This window comes from Rhamphochromis longiceps, linkage group LG3 (genome assembly GCF_057381845.1).
Source record: "Rhamphochromis longiceps isolate RC_006_pf linkage group LG3, R_longiceps_female_GT1.1, whole genome shotgun sequence".
NCBI lineage: Eukaryota > Metazoa > Chordata > Actinopteri > Cichliformes > Cichlidae > Rhamphochromis > Rhamphochromis longiceps.
This window is the reverse complement of record NC_140559.1, coordinates 22889027-22897383: the sequence shown is the minus strand read 5'-3', so window position 1 is coordinate 22897383 and position 8357 is coordinate 22889027. Positions and strand designations below refer to the sequence as shown.

The 8357-nt window shown below is 45.3% G+C and overlaps 1 long non-coding RNA gene across 1 annotated transcript; it reads right to left on the bottom strand.

Moving 5' to 3' along the window:
• Positions 1 to 1462: 1462 nt before the first annotated feature.
• LOC146673474 (uncharacterized) lies at positions 1463 to 1805 on the bottom strand. The gene is made up of 3 exons (XR_014910511.1): positions 1738 to 1805; positions 1582 to 1649; positions 1463 to 1508 (listed from the first exon to the last, which is right to left on the bottom strand). It is a non-coding gene; the product is annotated as an uncharacterized LOC146673474 (long non-coding RNA).
• Between the last annotated feature and the right edge of the window lie 6552 nt (positions 1806 to 8357).

The following is an 8357-nucleotide window of genomic DNA, read 5'->3' as shown; positions in this document are numbered from 1 at the left end:
GTTGTCATGTTATTTATCATAACGCACTTTGTTTTACAGCAGATAATTGACAGCTCTTAAAGAGGAAAACTCAAATAAAATATCACATGAGATGTCGACTTTTTTTTGCCTGTACCATTTGGTTCTTTAGCCGTCAGAATTGTTGTCTGAAGACCAACAAGGATACCCAATGGATTTACTTTTCCAAATGGATCATCGTGGCATTGCCGTATTGGTCCATTTGATTGACCTTTGTTTTTATTATATATTTTATTTTATTTTCAGATGTTACAGACGGGACAGACATGAGTGAGGGATAGGAAAGGGAGAAAGAAAGAGGAAGGAAAAGAAAAACAGAAGGGGAGAGGGACAGTGAGAAAGGGGGGGGGGGAATCTCCTGGATCACCTGTTGAGAGAGAAAGTGTCACGGTCTGGCTGGCAGACCGTGGGGATGTGAGAAATGAGGACCCAAAATGCAGGACTTGGCGCTGAAGGCAGTGCGTTTATTTACAGTGGTGACAATCCAAACAACAATAAATTCCCCGTGCGATCCCAACTCCCGTTCCGTGTCTTCTCCTTTATCCCGTGCTCCGTGCTCTGTCTCTGTTCCCTGTGTACTGTCCGTGTGCTGCCTCCTGGTCGCCACAATTCCTCCTGAGGAAACACACATACCAAAAGGCAGCCGTGAGTACAAAACCTAACGGCAGACTTGCACTAACCTTGCACAATAAACTAAGACTGACGGGAAGTCACTCAACGATCCAGCGTCGAGGAGCTCTCAGCCACACTGTTTTGAAGCTCCTCTGACGAGGCTTGATCGGCGCCAGGGGCCCGTTCTTCGTACCTCGCTAAGTAGGTTAGCCGGATTAGATTGTTGACGATTTCGCGTGATCCTGGATCAGTCGGTTCCCCGAAGCTCATCCGGGACTTGCTGTCATAGCAACAGAGCCGTAAGCGTAAACCTGCTCGGGAGCAGGTTTACTTTATGTAAACAGGATTAGATCGCGGCCACGCAGGTATGTCCGCTTCATTTATACGAAAGCAACAGCGATAAATAAATAACATCAATGTAACTGAAGATAATGCAGCACTTGATCCTTTTATTGATGTCACACAGATACATACAGGTCATTTCCTAAAAAAGGGAAATGTACTATTAACATTCTATTACATGTATGTGATTATTACAGATGTAATTCATATTTCAGAGTAGTAATTGTAAATTACTTCGTGTAATCAAGATGAGAAACCACGGCTATAAAAGCCAAGGTGGATTTGGGAAGCCTGTCGCAGCCATGTCCTGTCCGTTTACGCGAGCAACCCATTGCGGAAGGTGCAAGATTGATAAGGAGAGTCCTCAGAATTCAGCGTATATTGCGGGACAGACAGGATCCTTTAGCTCAGCGCGACAGTGTGCTCATTGAGAGATATCGATTTTCCCGTGAGGGTATTATTCACTTAACCAACTTGTTGACGAGGGGGTGCAGGACCACCACCTGTCTTTTTTTGCTCTGCCCTTTTCTTGGTTGCTGTTATAAACAAACAGATTATTCCAGGGTCTCTTTCCAAGAGACTAAAAGCAATATAAGTGATAAATATTACCATTCTGTAGAATATTCTTATATTTCACTTTTACTTGTTCCCATGTTCTAGTGGGTCCTGTTGTGGCTCTAATGTGAAAGAGGATATAATATAACAATATAATATAATGTAATATAATATTGGATAATATAGTGTAATATAATAAATCTACCCTACCGCCTACTGGTGTTGGCCAGAGGGGCCGATGGCGCAATATGGCAGCCTCGCTTCTGTCAGTCTGCCCCAGGGCAGCTGTGGCTACAACCGTAGCTGCCTCCACCAGTGTGTGAATGTGAGAGTGAATGAATAGTGGCATTGTAAAGTGCTTTGGGTGCCTTGAAAAGCGCTATATAAATCCAATATATTATTATTATTATTATTAAATTACTTACGAGTTTAATTTGTCAGCAACTTTCTGCCAGCCCTCTCTCCTTGCTTTTGCAGCCTTTGCAGTGTTCCCTTGCGTTCTGATTAAACTCTGAAACTCCTGAAATCCCTCACTCAAGAGTTCTTGCTCTGCTGCCGAAAAATACTGAGCCGAGCGCGCTCCTTCGACATTTTCGCCGACCAATCAGAGGGTTGCCGATCAATGTTTCTACTATCGATGCGTAGCCCCTTTTATGACACCCAGTGATGTCACATTACTGCGTCCAGCTGTACTAATCGTCAACAGCAGGTGTGTTCGGGGAACCGGATTAGCGAGCTCACGGTTAGCGCGATGATTTGATCTTGGATGTGTCATTTGATCTTGGATGTAGTAAGCGACGTACGAAGAACGGGCCCCAGGTGTGTGTGGATTCCTGGGTGGGACCGGTCAGCTGGCAGGGCCACACCCACCAGGCCTAAAAGTGCCTGCCACGACCGCACCCTCACACACCCATAAACACCTGACAGTACACCAACACGGAAAACAGGACAGCAGACACAACCATAATAACAATAACCACAATAATAATGATAATAACTACAATAGTAGTCCAGACTGCTCACGGACCCCGAATCCCTGGAACTGGGTCCGTGACAGAAAGAATAGAAAACAAGCAAAAAAGACCAAAGCAACATACCATCGCATTAATCTAGCTAAGTGTAGACAGCAGTAAATACTAAATATTCAATGTTGTTGTGCAGGACAAACAGCGCACAATGTGCTTTGAAGTAGCAGCCAAGAAAGGTGTAATTTAAGTCTACGAGCAGTGAACACCCGTGTGCATACCTGTGTGGATCAGCGCGCTTGTATTCAAATGGTTTCCACATGTAATGGTCTGCAACAGGATGTAGCGAGCCATAGCCCCGTCCCCCAGGGCATGAAGCAGGCATGGAGGAGATCAAGGCCCCAGACATCCAGAGGCCCCAGAGTGCGAGATCCCAAGGAGGACCACCGGAGGGGCATCCGTGCCACCCTCATGGGAAGGGCTGAGGATCCCCAGACGAGGGGTCACCCAGTAGCCACCGAGCAGTAGCTAGAGGGGGCTGCACCGGCGTGCCCGCCGGCTCTGCCGGCAGCCAGCTGTGCCAGAGTGAACCGAGCCGCAGGCCCAGAGGCCGGAGGCCTGAGGGCCCCCCGCACCCTGGAGGAGGCCTGACCGAGCAACAGGCGCCAGGCCCCGCCAAGTAGCCACCGGGAGTGAGCCGGTACATACCTGAGTGCCCAGCCCCGGACACCAAGAACCACCAATGCACCGACCCCTGAGGGCATCAGTCTGTGGAGCAGGGAAATTATTTTACTGCTATTGTTAAATAATCATCATCATTACCATTGCATTAATAATAGAATTTGCAGCATTGATATTGTATTCAGAGGTTTAAACAGTGTGTGTCTTTTAGAAAGACTAAGTGCAGCAGGCTGACAGGAAGTTGCAGAGAGTTTGCAGAAGCGAAAGCAGAGTCTAAGTATTCTGAGAAGCAGGCTAGACGAGGTTATTTGAAAGTCTAGGTTATTTAAATTGTCTGTTATACTTTTATATTCTTTTACTAAGCTCTTAGTAGAGGCTCTTGATTAAAACATTTATTTAGTAGATGACATATACATAGTCTCAGTTAGGATGAGCCTCTGTTCTGGTGAAAGGTCAGAAGTGCAACAGGTGGATTGAGAAAGAGCATTTAAGGACAAGACAGTAAGTGAGAGGTGACATAGAGGCTGAGTGAGGTCGTGACATACACCCACACACACACACATTAGTTAGACTCATTTATAGGTGAGAAGTTGGTCATGTTTGTCTCTGGAAAGAGGAACAGCGTCTGGCAGGATGTGGGGCTCGTGTTCCAGACGAGACGAAGACAACGTTCTTTTAAACTGTGTTAAAAGCCATTGTGGTTGATTTGACGTATGTATATATTCTGTCGGTGACGTACGAAGGGGCGTCAGTAAATCAAACCCTGATGCTATAAAAATCTGTGTATGCTTTGATTAAGTCGAAGATCGATTGCTGTCTGCGTACAGAGTCGTTCTTCCCACATGTGTGTATTCATTAAAATCATTGTTTGACCAAGATCTTCTGGACCATGGTGGTTTGTACTCTCCTTCCTCAATTTTTGAACCTTAACAAGTCACTGGCAGGGAGTGTGGTGAGGGGAGATAGGCCTTGGAGGGCCTGAGGTGGAGTCTAAGACCCGACCTGACATATAGACACAGACAAACAGGCACACACAGACACAAACATGCATTCCCACCCTCATGCACACATATACAAACACTCAGCACTCACCCAACGTAAGGATTGACATAAATGGACATGTGAACACAATCACACTCCCCAAACATACTATATACCCCGGGTCCAGGTACCCTCACCCCCAGAGGGGGAAACAGAACCCAGACCCAAGAGATGTTACCCTTCCCCCCGGGGTGGAGGCAAGCAGACCGTCCCAGGCTCCGCAGCAGCAGGGAAGCCAATCGGACAGCCAACATCTCCTCCCAGCCCCCCCGCCCCAATGGCTAGCAGAGAACGGGGGTGTGTGAAGACCCCATACCTCCCTCCTCCCGCTCATGTGTAGTGTTGCTGCGTGTTGTTCTAAAGTGCATTTAAAACAAGGGAGAGCATGGTGCTGCTGCCAGAGAGCAGCAGGTGTTAGCACGGCCCCTCCCGAGAACCCTCAATGTCTACATGGATTTAAAATTGAGAGGTGGGCACCGGCGCCAGAGGTAGGTTTGAGTACACAGACCGTCCACTGGACGCCATTAACGTGCCCACCCTCAAGGCCCTATATACAGGGAGTGCAGAATTATTAGGCAAATGAGTATTTTGTCCACATCATCCTCTTCATGCATGTTGTCCTACTCCAAGCTGTATAGGCTCGAAAGCCTACTACCAATTAAGCATATTAGGTGATGTGCATCTCTGTAATGAAAAGGGGTGTGGTCTAATGACATCAACACCCTATATCAGGTGTGCATAATTATTAGGCAACGTCCTTTCCTTTGGCAAAATGGGTCAAAAGGACTTGACAGGCTCAGAAAAGTCAAAAATAGTGAGATATCTTGCAGAGGGATGCAGCAGTCTCAAAATTGCAAAGCTTCTGAAGCGTGATCATCGAACAATCAAGTGTTTTATTCAAAATAGTCAACAGGGTCGCAAGAAGCATGTGGAAAAACCAAGGCGCAAAATAACTGCCCATGAACTGAGAAAAGTCAAGCGTGCAGCTGCCAAGATGCCACTTGCCACCAGTTTGGCCATATTTCAGAGCTGCAACATCACTGGAGTGCCCAAAAGCACAAGGTGTGCAATACTCAGAGACATGGCCAAGGTAAGAAAGGCTGAAAGACGACCACCACTTTTAACCACTTAGAATATCCAGTAATGTCCCTGCCTACAATTAAACACATTCACTTACCGAAAATTGGGAGCATCTGCTGTGGCAAATCGGTTCAAGCCTTTTACCACAAACTTAGTCACTGCTCGGTGACATTCGTCTATCCTGGCCTGAAAGGAGACGCTACCGGTAGACTGCAGCGAGAACTGCCAGCATCTGAGCCAGACTCTGTCTGTCTCTCTCATCATGGTCACCTAAATGCACAGTAATGGCAGGTTTTGTAATAAGGCAGATCGCGCTAACATAATATGCACTGTTAGTTGATTATTTACCTGCCGCATTAACGGAAGAGGACGTGCAAACGTTACCGCTGCTGCTGGGTTGAGATTCACGAGTCCGGAGCGGAATTAAAAACACGACATTCATTTAAGGTCATCGCGTGTTTTGTGAGCAAATGCTTTTGCAAATTCGTAGTCTTTCCTCCCATAAAGTTGCCCTGTTGTCATCCGTTCTCGTAAAGTATAACCAAACTTTTGAGCGTTTCAGCCACTTAGGCGCCATGTTTCCTGCCAGGTAAATGACGCTCCGCAACGTGGTGACGTCATTCGGGGCGACTGGAATCAATAAGGAAATCGTTTGCAAAAATGGCAACAATTCCAAGGAATTGAAACAGTGGGAACCGGTTCTCAACAAGAACCGGTTTTCGATACCCATCCCTATGAGCTGCAGGATTCAAACACAACTTATAAATACAAGTTCATACTTTTATTCTACAATCAGAGAGAAAGAAACAGAGAGAGAGTGCAGGACAGACAGACAGGTGACAGTCTCAGGTGTATACACTGCTACAAAACAGCACAAGAGAAGAAGGATTTAGTGTTTGTGTTATTACGAGTGCTAAACAAGAAGAGTTCCCAGATGGTGCAGTGGACACATGTGTAACTCCTGTGATTAAAGCATCTTTCTTTCAGCTTAACGAGTGAACCATCAGCTCGTTCAAACACACGTTAAAGTCTGGAATATTAAGTCACTTTTGTATGTGCAAATGTTTTGTCACAGCGAGCGGGGCAGATCGTGTGGAGAGTGCATGGAGGACCCAGGTGCGGACACAGATGAGCAGACAAAAATTTACTTTAGACAAAAGGCGAGCCTTTATTTGAGGCTGGAGTAAATTAACTAAACTAAACGAGAGCTGAACAGGGACAACAACTAAACAGGAACCTAAACTGGGAAGAAACTAAGAACAGTGAGACTATGAACACGACTGTGCCAGAACATGAAGGAACTATGAAACATAAGAATAAGCAACATGAGTCATGACCTGCACAGAGACTTGGAACCTGACATGACATAGGGCGTGGAACACAGACGACGCGACACTGACAAAGAGAAACACAGGGCTTAAATACGCTGAGGGATAACGAGGGAAATGAGACACAGAAGAAGGGCACAGCTGGGAGTAATCTGCCATGGCAAGACCTAGGGGAAGCGAAACTCAATACGCTGACATTGGACACAGACTTTCAAAGTAAGACAGGAAACATAACAGACACGGACTGGACTAGGGAATACAGCAGACCAGAGAACACAGAGACTGAAACCAAAAGACTAGAAAAGATAAACTATGACAAAATCAAAATTCAATAATGATGCAAAACTCAAAACACTGGGTCACCGACCCAGGACCGTGACATGTTCCTTTAATTAATTTCCTTCGGGATTAATAAAGTATTCTGATTCTGATTGATTCTGATGTTTAATAATGAAGAACATAAAAACTGGCACATCTCTATCACCTTTCCCCTTACGTCTTCTTTCTCAGCCTCCTTGACTCCATGTAGTCTGAGATTCCACCTCCTGGAATATCTTTCCAACTCAGAGATTCTCTGTTGGCAGTTGTCCACCCGGCCTTCCTCTTTAGTTACTTTTTTTTCCCCAGGTCGCAAACTTCCCCCTTCATGTCTTTCATTTCCGCGCACACAAAATCAATCGTTTTTTTTGAGACCCTCAATCTTGAGCGTATTCTCTCTCACCATGTTCGAGTTCTCTCTCACCATGCTCTCTATGTTATCAGACCTGGTGTTTATTAGTGCCGATAAACTGGAAATTACATCAACTGCGTCAGAGCTGCTATGTTCGTACATCATCTTCTTCGGAGCTGGTGATTTAAGAGGGGTAACAGGAAGACGTGGGAACTCAACCATTTCTTCTTCGGCTAACCCAAGTGCCATCGTAGTAGCTGCGTAGTTATGGACGCTATCCATTAGCACGTTGCTGGGTGTAGCACTCTCCTCGTTAGCATTCTCAGGCGCTATCTTAGACTTGGAACTTTCCAGTCCCCTTTTCGTGGTGGGTGTGGATCATTTTGCCAAAAAACGGCAGAGGGGCAGCCGAAGAGTAAACTTTCAAAAGTAAGTACTGAATACGATGTCACTTATTTATGTGCAAATGTTCAATAACGAAGAACATTACTGTTGGCCACATATCGGCAAAGTTATGTGACATTAGTGATGTTTGTACTTTTATCATTAACTTGGTTTTAAAGCCTTTACTGTAAAATATACGCCGTTCAATAGTCCACCTTAATCTTACAGAGAATGTGATGATTTTATGGATAATTAAAGTAATATTAACCTTGGTCTTTCATTCTTTTAGACAGCAGTGACGTCAGCTAGTGGTGGGCGGATCGATCCAAGTATCAATAGTATCGATACCAAGTCGACATCGGTATCAGATCAATACTAGCCTGGTGAGACAGATTCTTTACTTTGAGTTTTGCTTGTTTACAACGCTGTGCTTTCGGCAAAGACGAAACAGCCAGGTCTCTGGACTCGCCGCTCCTGTGTCCTCGCCGCTCCTGTGTCCTCCTCTTTCTTCCTCTTATGTTTCGGTGTTGCGCTGTCACGTCACATGACTTAGACACTTTGGGGGTTGTTAAGTTCTTTACATATTAATTATATTTATATTTTTACCAGTTGTTTTTGTTAGGGTTAGAATTTTAATTGTAATTTTTGTATTATAGTTTATCAACAGTGTTTGTTTTAATT